This window comes from Zalophus californianus, chromosome 12, assembly GCF_009762305.2.
Source record: "Zalophus californianus isolate mZalCal1 chromosome 12, mZalCal1.pri.v2, whole genome shotgun sequence".
Lineage (NCBI taxonomy): Eukaryota > Metazoa > Chordata > Mammalia > Carnivora > Otariidae > Zalophus > Zalophus californianus.
In genome coordinates this window covers 37,094,236-37,107,298 of record NC_045606.1, presented here as the reverse complement: position 1 = coordinate 37,107,298, position 13,063 = coordinate 37,094,236, and the positions used below count along the sequence as shown (strand labels likewise).

The following is a 13,063-nucleotide window of genomic DNA, read 5'->3' as shown; positions in this document are numbered from 1 at the left end:
TGCTATTTGAAGTTATTCCTTAAAAAGATACTTAATGACATGAAAAAAAATGCCCATATCAAATTTAGATTACAAATAGCATTTAAATAATAATGCAGTTTATGTATATCTCTCCAGAAAAATATTATTCCAGAGTTTTAATAGTGATTTTTTTGTATTACTAGAGTTATTGGTGATAGTATCCTTCTTCGTGCATTTCTGTATTTTTTAACTTTTGGCAGGAAAAAAATTACAAATACACAATATGCTCATTAAAATTCACTTGAGAATAATACAGGTAGTTTGATTACTAATTAATAAAAATAAAAGCATTTGTGTATATGATATGTATCATTATAATTTGTCTATGTAGATTAAAATTGTTTTAGAGTTTAATAGTGATTATTTGTATGGTTATTACTTTGTTTATATTTCTGTGGTTATAGGTGATTACTTCCTTCACCATTCATTTTGTAATTATTTTACTACTGATTTTACTGAAAATCATCTTTAGGAAGATAGGTAAAGACATGGAAAATATTCATGAAAACTTAATAAACGAGGGAAAATATATGCAGTATATGCAGTTTGTTCATAGTTTGTAGAAGTAGAAGCATATATCTATTTTATTCATACATATATATGAATAGATTTTTTAAAACTTGGAAGGGCAATGTTTTAAAGGTTTAATGGTGATTATAGTACTATGAATATAGTCGATAGTTTTCTTCTTTATTTTTCTGACTTTTTAACTAGAAACAAAGTCTACCCATGTATATCAAATATATACATTGAATTTTATACTTTAAATATGTGCAGTTTATTGTGTTGATGCTTCAATAAAGTTGTTGAAATATGTAGTTTAAAACTGCTGCTCAAAAACAAAATAGAAACAATTCTCATCTTTTCTTTCTGAAAAGAAAATTTAATATTTAAAAAATGTAGTGTCACTTTTAACTAGCCTAATGTTTATTTCATCCCATTTGTAGATATGTAGAATACTAAAGACATTTAAAAATATTTCTTCACTGGCATTTGGCACAGTAATGAATCAGCACTTTAAGCCAGTTTACACAAATTTGGATCTGCACATTCTTTTCTAGGGTAGGGGGAATGGGGAGGAATATTTTTACTTACCAAGATAATGTTAATCCCTATCATGTGCAAGGAGCCAAGTACCTTGTGGAAACATTTAGCTATTTTTCCCTTGAAAGAAGGTGATTTCTTATGATTAACAAACTTAAACAAGCAAACAAACATGATTTGACTTTTCAGAAAGAAACCACTTACTCAGATATTAGAGTCTCTCATTAACACATCCTGTGCTTCAGCAGTAATTTTATTGATTATGTGAACTGTTAAATAGTCCATCTGCAATGCAAATGTAACTTTAAAATTAAAAACCTGACATCAATTTGTTTTCCTCCAGCAACTTCAGAGCTAAATTAAATAAAACCCTTGATTTGAGGCAGCCAGCCTTTTCTGATAAAGCTTTCAAATATCCGGCATGTTAAAAGTGTGTTGCTAGGTACGTGAAAGATGACACTAGACAAAGAATGACACTGTTTCAATCATTTTTTAATAAAGGAAAATATACAGCTCTCCTGCGCAGCTGCACACTGCTTGACTGGTGGGCAATACTAATATGTGTCCAGAGATACGATGATGTATCTGCTAGTCTTGCCGAGCTGTGCTGAGACCTCTTGTACAGATGCCCCTGTGTGACAGCTGGCTGTGTCGTCCATTCTGCCTTACTTGCAGGGCTTGCACTCTAAAACCCAAGCAGCTAATTTTAAAATAGTAATGCATGGCACAGGCGTAAAGAATGAATGAAAATACTCATCCCCGAGGCATGTCATGAGTTGATTATAACAAAAATTGCTTAATTATTTATTAGTAGTTGCTTTATAAATCACTCTGGTTTTGCTGAAGGGTATAAACTGTGAGATGGGAGAGCAGGGCTAGAGAGGTGAAATTGTCAGGGGACACTGTAGTGAAGGGTTTCATATACCACACAGATGCCTTTTGACTTTATCCTGTAAGCGATGTGGAAACGGAAATCTTTTAACAGGACATTGAAAGGTCAGATTTGTGTTTTCTCTGTGTGATGGCATATGGATTTGAGGGGGGACAGGAAGAGAGGCAGGTAGCAGTTAAGGTGAAAGACCATGAAAGCCTAAAGTTGCAGTACAGGGGGGAAAAGATGGGAGGAAGCACCAAAATATTTGAAAAGGAAAGCGTGTAGGAAAAACATTCAGAAGGATCTGGTAGTTGAGCGAATATGGGGGCCAGAGGTAAAGTCGAGGAAAGAATTGAGTTTTCTTCTTTGTATAACTGGGTGGATAGTTAACACTGTTAACTGATACTGAAATCACAGGTGCTGATGGTGATTAGAAGGGGAAAACATAAGTGGCTGGTTGACCTACTTTGCTAATGGATACATGCAGTCCCTCAGAAATTTTACAAGAGCAAATTGTATAGACAGACATACAATAAACAATGACAGTGAAATTACAGACAAAACCCTCCAACTAAATCACACAAGGCCAGGAAAGCACAAGAACCTTTTTATGAATCTGATGTCAGAGACATGAACAAAGATGGAACAATTAGATTGCATTAATTGTATTTGTTACGTTGCAATGGCAATGATTCTGCTCCCAGCAATAATGAGCTCTGTTATAATGGGCATTCACCTTGTATCCCACCTATTCATTCATTAGAATGAGTTTTTTTTCCCCCTTTTACAAAGTAAATACACAATAAGATCAAATAAATTTTGATGATTGCCAACAGATGGTGAGGGGCTCAACCTCAGACCATCTGATCTTTCGCTTTTCAGTTCTTTCCGGCTGTTCTTTCTACTTAATTACCTTCCCCTCACTTCCTAATCCCTTCCATGTAATTCTACACCAAGATTGGGTCTAGCACTCTCTATTAATTTTCCACAGCCTACACTCCTTTCTGATAAGATATTCTTTCTTTGTAGCTGTGTTGCTAATGGATCTAAACAGTCTGGTTTTAGCAGAACCTTTCAATCCTACTTGAACCATGTCTTTGCTCAATTTATTAATTCAATTTAATGCTGAGAATTTAAAACTGACTCTTACAGTTTAATCTCATTTCACATCTGACACAATGGATCAACCACCAGTAATTTTGCACAATCAGAGAACTATTTTAACTGACCTGTCTTTGAAATCCTTCTCATATGAGACATTTATTTTTTCCAATCACTAAAACAGACTTTCTAGAGTGATATATGTGTTTCCGTGAGAAATTTCCTTTATTACATGAATGTGTCTATGCATTTTTTATGAATGGAGCCGAGAGTGTATGGCTGTAATAGGTATTTTAATGAAATTTTAGGCAAGTGCATAAAGGGTAGGAATTCAGGGAAGCTCAGAAGGCATCTCCTAATGTAATTTACTATAGACTCTGTATATTTACATAATCCATATCTAGATAGAACCTTCTTTTTTCTTTTGACAAGTACAGTTTAATGTCCAGTTCAAAATAAGGAGGCTGTTTCTGTGTCCTGGTCAATAGTCCCTAATAACACTGCTTTGACCAAGGTAGACTAATAGAATTCTGTTGATTGAGACTTCCTGCACTATACGTATGTTCTCATGTTTCTGTTGTGTTAGCAGCAGTTTGTTTAACCAAGTGCTTGTTCTTTTGATATAGAGGTTGCACATCAAATACTATATATTTCTAAGCATTTGTAATCAAATAAGGCTTGGTTTTAAATATATCATCTGTTTTGTGAGTGCCAGTTAGAAACAGTCACTATTTTTTGATAAAGCAATAAATGTTCATTTAAAAAACTTTTTTTAAATACAGAAAAATAAGAGGCGAAAACTCCCCACAATACCCATAATCTCATTAGAGATGATGGCTGTTAAATTTTTGCATATACTCTTTCTGGATCTTGTATGCATATCTGTATAAAATGAAAATTTTATTTTATTTTATTTTTGTTAAAGATTTTATTTATTTGACAGAGAGACACAGCAAGAGAGGGAACACAAGCAGGGGGAGTGGGAGAGGGAGAAGCAGGTTTCCGTTGAGCAGGGAGCCCGATGCAGGGCTTGATCCCAGGACCCCGGGATCATGACCCGAGCCGAAGGCAGACGCCTAACGACTGAGCCACCCAGGTGCCCCTAAAATGAAAATTTTAAAATAGACTTGGACTTGTAGATGATGATTTATACAGATAATCACTACACACATTTAACTTATGTGAATTTTACTCTGTGTGTGTGTGTGTGCAAGAGGACAACAATTTAAATAGATTTAAAAAATATTCCCCTTCATTTTGTTCACAAGTATATGTCCCAGAATAAGCACCAGATGGGTGATAGGAATTTACTGTTTCCTCAGTCTCTGTGTCTCAATTCCTGTGTTTCTTTTACGGTATGTGCATCTTGCTGCAGTGATCATGACTCCAGTGGTAAAAATACATATTTTTCCTACAACATGGTCTCAACTCAGGCCAGCTGCTTTGATGCTCAGTCACAGACACAGTTACCTATTCTAATGCTAAAAAGAAAAACTATGGTGAAGTTATGGTTATTTGGCTATCCAACCTGGAGATTTTCAAGGGTAATATTAACTGTATGAGATCTTTTTCATCATGATTTAAAAGCCTATCTCCTGTATGAGAGGCAACTTCACTGTAATCTACTTGTTTATTTTAGTGTATAGTTATTAATCCCCCCCATATCACTAAGTATTCTTTGAGAACATTCTTAGTAACCATATTGCGATCCATCATATGGATGTGCCATACACTCTAACCAAGCCACTATTATTAGACATTTGGTTAATTTCCAATCTTTTGCTATAAATAAGGCTATGACAACTGTTGCGCCTGAGATATGATACGAGTGATTTATTTTTGCGCCAGTACTTACTGCTGTTGTAATGTCTTTCCTTCAGGCACTTCTATCACGTTCATGCTGATAAGATACAGGAGGCGGGAGAATGTGATTTCACAATAACCAACTGAGGATTGACTTCAGTCAAAGAGGAGACAGTCAGACATATTTTTGAGTACAGTCTTTTGGTGTTTCTTGGAGGCTCCTTACCATGACACCTCCTGTTCAGGAGGGTTGGATTGGCACTTAGGCAAGCGAGCCAGTTCAAAGGGTGGATTGGCTGTGGCTTTTTTGAGAGCTCCAGGGTTCTGGTTCCTTCTGTCAGCTTCATGCTGCAAATAGCCACGGCATTTCTCAAAGTTAGAAGACTTCTGTGATTCATGGGCTTGTCTTTCATACCAGCATAGCTCTCCCTCTCCCAGCTTAGGTTGCTCTGGGTGGCTACACGACAGGACAGCTATGTGTTCTGACTTGGGCAGGGGAGGGAAGACTAGAGTCTCACTCTTCATACAAACTCTGCTTGTTCAAAGCCTTTAGAAAAATTAAGGATTCATTTCCTAGGATACATTCTAGGGTGTGGAATAATAACTGCTCAAAAATGTAAAAATATTTTTGAGGTTTTTGGTACATACTGATAAATTGCTCCCCAGAAATTTCATACTGATTTATACTCATGGCAGCCATACATGAGACTGATATTTTGGCTAAAACACTATTATTTTTAAAAGAAGGATAACCATAGACCAGTTAAGATCGTACTTTTTGTGTCTTTATTAGACAAGTCGAACATATTTTTTTGCATATTTAGTGACATTTTCCTCTTATTTTCTTTCTTTCTTTCTTTTTCTTTCTTTTCTTCCTTCCTTCCTTCCTTCCTTCCTTCCTTCCTTCCTTCCTTCCTTCCTTCCTTCCTTCCTTCCTTCCTTCCTTCCTTCCTTCCTTCCTTCCTTCCTTCCTTCCTTCCTTCCTTCCTTCCTTCCTTCCTTCCTTCCTTCCTTCCTTCCTTTCTGAATTCATGTTCTTTATCTCCCCACCACCCAAGTTTTTTTTGGTGCAAGTATGTGTTTTTTTAATTAACGTCTAAGAACTTTTTTGTGTTTTACGTTCTTATCTAAAGACAAACTACTCAAACCACGTGAAATAAGATACACATTTTTCAGGAGGAAGAAGTGACAGGAAGAGAGTGAGAGGATAGCTAGGCTGCATACTTCCAGATAGAGATGTTGCTTATGGCCTTTCATGCCCTCACCCCCTTGAAAAATAGCCCCACCCGTGGCTTCTGATGCCTAGGTGGCCAGGTGTTACATACCACATGACTTTAATGATTACAGTTGATGGGATGTCTACTCAAAGGTCATCAGTTAATAGGCTGCCAAGGGATTTATGAACTGCACTGAAATCTCTTCCTAAGGAATTAGGATAGCAAGTAAAAAAAAAAAAAAAGACAAACATGCGGAATATGAATGAACCAGATTAGTGGTAGAGCTGCAGAGAAAAGAGTCACAAATTCCTGCTTCTGAGCTCTCTAAAGCCACCTTAAATAGAGAGGCACATTCCAGCTCTGGTTTCAGCAAAGCTGTTTACCTTTCCCACTCTAAGTATGTCCCCGATGCATGAGCTTCCCTGAGTCATCTCTGTTATTCACAGTTAAATGAACTTGAAGAAACAATGATTCTGAGGGAACGTACTTAGGCTACAGATTTAAAACTATCTCAGAATTCCATACATATCCCAGCAGAGTCATTTTTATAGTTATTTCTTTGATTTAACAATTTGTTCAACATAAAATCATCGAGTATACAGTCTATATTAGGTATTGAGCTAAGTGATAAAAGAGATACAGAGACGAATCAGACAATCTCTATGATCTAGAAGCATGTAGTTCAATCATACTTTTCTACATAGCGTGGTCTTCTGTTACTGCAGAGTGTCAGATCAATGGCAACCAACTAGTTGCTAGGCAACTTGAAAGACGGGAATACAGATCTGAGGCAGCTCCATTCTGATATGTATTTTTCTTTGAAATGTTTGTCAAGAACTGTGGAGGGTCTGAAATTTTCTCTGCTTTAAAGCTGAGATGTTAGCCGGCCACAGTGTAACAGATGCTGGCAGAAGACATGTGACTTCTAGGTCAGAGACAAGGGAGTTATTACTCACAGTGAGGCAAGCAACAGAAGCTTTATGCTGGCTTTGCTTCCCTTGCCCCCAAGGCCTATGGGGCAGTGTAGAGCAACCCAGCTGGATGTGTCACAAGAGAGGAACACAAAGCATAGGGAACCCAAATGTTTTACAGTGGGCTGCAAGCAAACCTGCCAGATATTTGCCCTGTAGGGAAACATTATCTTTATTATATTGGACAGTTACCTGTTCTCCACTCTGGAAGGAGACACCATCTCCCTCTTTCAGGGCTGTTCACTATCACTATACAAACATCCTTGAAAAGATAGTCCAGAACAAATGTTATCAGTACCTTTGTTGGCAAGATATTCTGCAGAATTGTCTCCTTACAATATTCTTTCTCTGGCTATTTTTTTTTTTTTTAGGCCACTCAAATTTTTGGTTCTTGTTTCTACTAACTTTAAGTATCTATTTACTCTAAGATCACCCTATAGGCCTCTGTTTTTGCTGTTCACTCTGTATCCTGTTTCCTAGGTGTATGAGTTAAAAATTTTTGTTTTTTGTCATAGAAATCAACTTTTCTCTAACTTAGGCAAAACAGATAGTGGAAGGATACTGGATTATTTCATAATTCAAAGCACAACCCAAAGCCTACTACTGTTCTAGGACCTCATCAGCAGAAGTTTATGGCCACCCCTAGCATGCTGTCATTAGCATGCCTCAACTTCAGTGGCTCCCAGTCTCTGTCATTCTCCACTCCCAAGTTTTAAATTCTCAGGAAAGAAGAGTCAAATGGCCCAGTTGGCTAAGGCTCTGCCTCTATTTTTTTTCAGTTATGGAAGGGGAAAGGGCCGTAAAAGCATAAGCCTAGTAAATCTTGGCTGTTCCCAAATTAGGAGAGATCATTTCTTGGGAGCGTTGGAAGCCATCCCAATTGCTTTCTACTCTGTCTGGATTTGTTTTGATTGATATTCCATTGCTTATAAGAGAAATATGGTTATTGTATGCAATTTTTTAAAATCAATTAAATACAGTTTTGCTTTGCCTGTTATTTTCTTGGCCATCTCCTGCCATTTCTCAAAAAAAATTTTTTTTTGAGTCATTTTGTGACCTGCTCTAAACCAACTTAGTGATTCAAGAGTTTCGGGAAAATATTGGTAGCTTCTAGTGGTTGGAGATCAATTGGACTATCTGTCTTTTCTCGTCAATCTTGCTGTTAAGTGGCAGGCTACCAGTAGAGCAAGGCTTATTAGCTCAAATTTTGTTAATATTAAATATTTATTAGCTAGTCATTCATCTTCAAGACCATTATTTCAACAATAAAAATTTATTTTGTACATATTTTATACTAATTAATATATCCCCTGACATAGATTTCAATAATGCCCATTTGAAATACCACAGTAGCCACCTCTAAAGCTTGGATTTTCCTAATTACGGTATCTCGGAGGTTACCTAATCAGCCCTGGAGTGTGGACTAATGTTACCTTATTGCCCACATGGACATATATACGTGAGGCCTCCTGTGGAAGTATTTTTAAAGTAAATTACCAGACAGACAATATAATAGGTCAGAATTTAGGCATTTAGTCATGCACTCATGCTAATTTCCATACTCCTTTGTAATTAACATTCCTGCTGACTGGATTAATTGGGTTTGCAATAAGTAATCACATTTATAATACTGCAACTGTTCCCAAATTAATTGCTCACGGGTTCAATGAGCCATTACATGTTCTCATTTAAAGCAGCTTAGAGAGCCCATGATTTTAGAGCTGTGGTCCTAAACATTTTGGGGAGAGGGGCACAGAATCATCCAAGAATATGTCAGTAATATGGTGACAGCAATAAACCAGTGGTTCCCAAACTTTGAGAGTACATGGGAATCACCTCAGTGGTAGTCATTGAAAATGAAGATACCTTGACTCCACCCCAGCGATTCTGGTCAGGTAGATATCGTATGGGCTCTGGAAAAACTTTAAGTATTGCACACCATCTTCCTAGAAAAAGGCACATTTGCACCTACTTCCAAATTTACCAGTGATCTTAAGGGAGCATTTCAGAACCCTGTGGCATTAGCTGAGTACAATTTTCCTCAGCACTGGTTGCATATTACAATCACCAAGGGAATTTTAAAACAATATTTCAGACCAATTAAATCATAGTATGAGTGGTATAGGGTGACTAAACGGTCTGCATGGTTTTTTCCCCCAACCCAGAATGGAGAGTAGAGATTTTTCCCAGTGTATCAATCTATTTTACTGAATTAGACTCACTTGACAGTTACCTAACAAAAGTGATAATAAAAAGAAGCCCACTTACCCTATAAATCTTACAAAATGCACAGTTTAATTTGTGTATTGGTGAGAAGGCACATCATTTTTGGCATTGATTTGTCTTTCTCTCTTCAAAGGTTCAAAGGATTTAGTGGACTTTATACTCTGTTTGATAGATAGCCCTCCCAAGCTTGGGAGAAGAAAAGCAAGGCTCTTTTTATAATTTATGGTGACAAGGTGAGTGTTTATTGTGATATTTTAGTTGAAGAAAATCTAAATACACATGCGGAACTTCACATTGACTGTAAGTTTACTATATTTTAATATTTAACGAGAAGTAAATATTCATTATGAATAAACCCAGAGAAATGGTTAAATGGGCAATTTTCTAGATGTTATCTGAGGAAAGTCTTTTTTAATTCTTTTGATTAGGAACATGTCATGATGAGCAAAGTAGTCGATAGAAACTTTAATTTAGTGACACTGACTGATAAGGTTTAAAAAATTTTTTGAGACTTTTGTATTATAAGGAAGAGGAGACCTATAATCAGTGATAGAAAAACCATGTTGGAAATGACTGTAATCTAGCTTCTTTGAAGTGGTTCCACTTATAATAATACTCATATAGACATTCAAAGCACTGGCAATAATAGGTGATTTAATGATGTTCGAAGCCCTTGAGGAAATTCATATAGGCTAAGAAATTTCCCCAAGGACATGAATTTAATAATTATGATCATTTCTTGTGCTGATAACCCTTGAGTTAGAATTTCTGCTGCCAGAGACAAAGTTTTAGAAACTCAAATTGTGAAAATTAAGTGTCAGGAGTTTGCCTAATTCAACATGTATGTATGAGTTATAGTCCATTTGTGTACAAGAATTGGCTTCCAAGTAAGCAAAGGGCTGTTGTCTCAGCTCAGAGAGCTTTGTCTCCCAAATTGGATGAACCTAATGGCATATGGCAGAGCCTAGTTGAATACCAAAAAAAAAAAAAAAAAAAAAAAAAAAATTTTTTTCAGAAGTTTTACCTTTTTGTTTTTGCTGTTGGGGTGGGATTGTTTTTTTCTTTGTAAAAAATTGAGAAGATTTTCAAGCTTCTAATGAAAGCTCGGTACTTTTTTATTGGCTGGTGGAGAAGGATTCACCGGGTTTGGAAGTTTGCTGGAATCCATTTGTAGTAGGAGAGATTGAAGTGTCATTGAACTGTAGATGTGCTATCAGTCTAGGCCGCCCTCCGAGACCTCGGAGAAGCCAGCACTCTTGGAAGGGGATGGATGGAGTTTCGGGCTACGGGCTTCGGGCTTCGGGCTTCGGGGAAGGTGCAGCCTTGCGGGTCCTGGGGCCGCCCCCCCGCCGGCAGTGGTGCCATGTGCTCACTCTCCAGCAGCCCTCCCGTTTCTGATCTCTGCTGTCCAGCGGGCAGTTCATCGTTATCCCCATCTTGCAGAGGAGGAAATGGTGGAGACAGGGCTCATATGCAGACAGCTCTGCCTCCTGAGCCCTTCTGCTTTCTGTCCCATCCTCTTCTGTCTGTTCTCTATAATCCCTAAGACTCCTTGCTTCGCTAGAAGCTAGTCACTGCATTGTGGGGCAACATTTGTAGCATTGGGCATCTCTCCTGGCCCAAAAGGCCATTCTCCCGTTCTCCTTTTGAACTTAGTTTGCCTCCTTGTAACTTCCATTTTACTGGCTCCATGGGAGAGATATTAAGGATAGATTTAAAAGGGTAAGTTAAAAAAAAAGGGAGCATTGAGAACGGGAACATAGGCTGCCACGGAAGCTGGAGAGAAGGCTCTGTGTCTGGGGCAGACAGGAAATAAGCACAGGAGGCTATTCCATTTTCTCTGAAATCTGAGTTTTCATTCTCTGATGGTGTGCGTGTGGCTGCGTTCAAAGACGGGGGTGTTCTATTATCCAGTCAGCAGGGGGAGCAGTGAACTCAAAGTGACATCCCGTGGGGAGAGAAAGGCCATCTACTCAGCACCGTGGTTTATGAGTAGGTGTTCTTATTCTGCCTGGCATTAATAGATTCCATTAAAAAAAATTGTTTCTGCTTTTTTTCCCCCATGCTGTTGACGGTTAATTAAGTCATTGGGCACCAAGAGCACTGCTGCACTAGAAAAAATTCACTTTAGCGGCATTTTGTGTTTGTGAATTTCTTTAAATATGTAATGAATTGCAATTTTAAGGATACCTTTCTAGAATCCATGAGGATTGTTAATTCTGGCCAAAATTATTCTTATAGCTTGGGCTCAGAATAATAGCTCTGTTTGGGAAGAGCCAGATGAGGAGGAGACCCTTGGTTCTGAGATGATTTGAAGGTCCTGAAGAACATGTTCCAATTATTATCCTTACAGTCTTTTATAGTACCAGGAATTGCAATCTGTTTTAAGTTAAACTTCTTTTAAAAAATTAACATAAGCATATTTTACCTAAAAAGAATAACTCATTAATCAGTCTCCATTACTGATTTTGTTTCTTATTTGTTCGTGGACAGGTGCACTTTGATATCGGAAAGTCCAACTCTGGGTCCTAAAGCATCTGCCAAGCTTTGTTAAAACACAGGAGAGAGGGCCCAGGGCAGGAAAGTGGAAGAAGGAAAGAGATAAACCTCAAGTTTAATGTGGGTCAATGCTGGTTGGTTCTCTTGGGCCTTAGGACAAGAGAAGCAGCATGTTCCGGGTGTGAGACCCAAGATGAGAGATGAAAGTCATAGTTCAGGAAAGCCCAGGGTTTATTAAATAAGGAATACCGCCTTTGTGCCGTAGGTCATAACATGATTTTGGGGCATGAACCCTTTTGAAGTATCTGAAGAAAGTTGTGGATCCTCCCCCTGAGAAAAATGCACATACACACAAAATTTAGCACCCTATTTCAGGACTTCACTGATGTTCTGCCCTCCCCTGAAGCCATCGTGAATCCTTGTTTAGGGCACTAGTCTCTCCAACAGGGGGTGGGAATGTGTGTGCATCCCAAGGGTGTGTAACACAATCCACTGGAGTATGGAATTTTCTATTTGTATTTATTTTCTCTCTTTTAAAGGCTTTTCTTTTCCATGTAGGTTTTACATTGCACATCATACATTAATACCATAGTACATAGTACGTGCATAACATTTATATATAAATAGATTAACAAAATTCATTATAAGGGCTCACATTTTTTACTGACGGGGAGGCATGACTCAAAATGGATCAATTACCAATTTAAAGAGAGGTGCTAATAGAATTTAAAATCTAGGCTCTGCTCTCCCTACATTGGAGGGCCAGGGATAGATTAACTCAAGAGGGGACAACAGGTGACTGGAAATTTTGGACCTAATGATGGCATGTAACGTTTGCCCACACTTCATGAGGCACGTTCGCGTCTGCCCCATTCGGTCCCCCCGGCGGTTCCGTGGACTAGGGAGAGCAGGTATGTTAACCAAATTCTTAGAGAACTTACGAGACTTTCCCAAGTGCCCTTGGCCAATCGGTGGTGGAGCTGGTGCACATAACCTTGGCTGCTGACCACAAATTATGTGCTTATTTCAACCAGCAGCAGGGATAAGTCAATCATTATGGGCTGTCGGTGGCCGCATTGCTGCAGTTACTGGTGCCCCCTGCGGACAATGAGTTGTTGAATCCCTGGCTGACCCAGGCACAGGGATAGAAAGCATATTTTAGCTGCTTGATCAGAGGGCCAGGAAGCCGAGCTAACAATTCAGCATTAGCTCTCTCCTGTTGGTACTGTAATACCAACATATTTCAAAACAGATAGAGGGCTCTGGAAGGGTTTAGATACATCTATGTACAAAAAAGATTTACAGTG

At 38.1% G+C, this 13,063-nt stretch overlaps 1 long non-coding RNA gene across 1 annotated transcript in view; it reads left to right on the top strand.

Moving 5' to 3' along the window:
• LOC113910934 overlaps positions 1-13,063 on the top strand; it is a 57,090-nt gene that overhangs the window by 41,919 nt on the left and 2,108 nt on the right. The window lies entirely within an intron of this gene.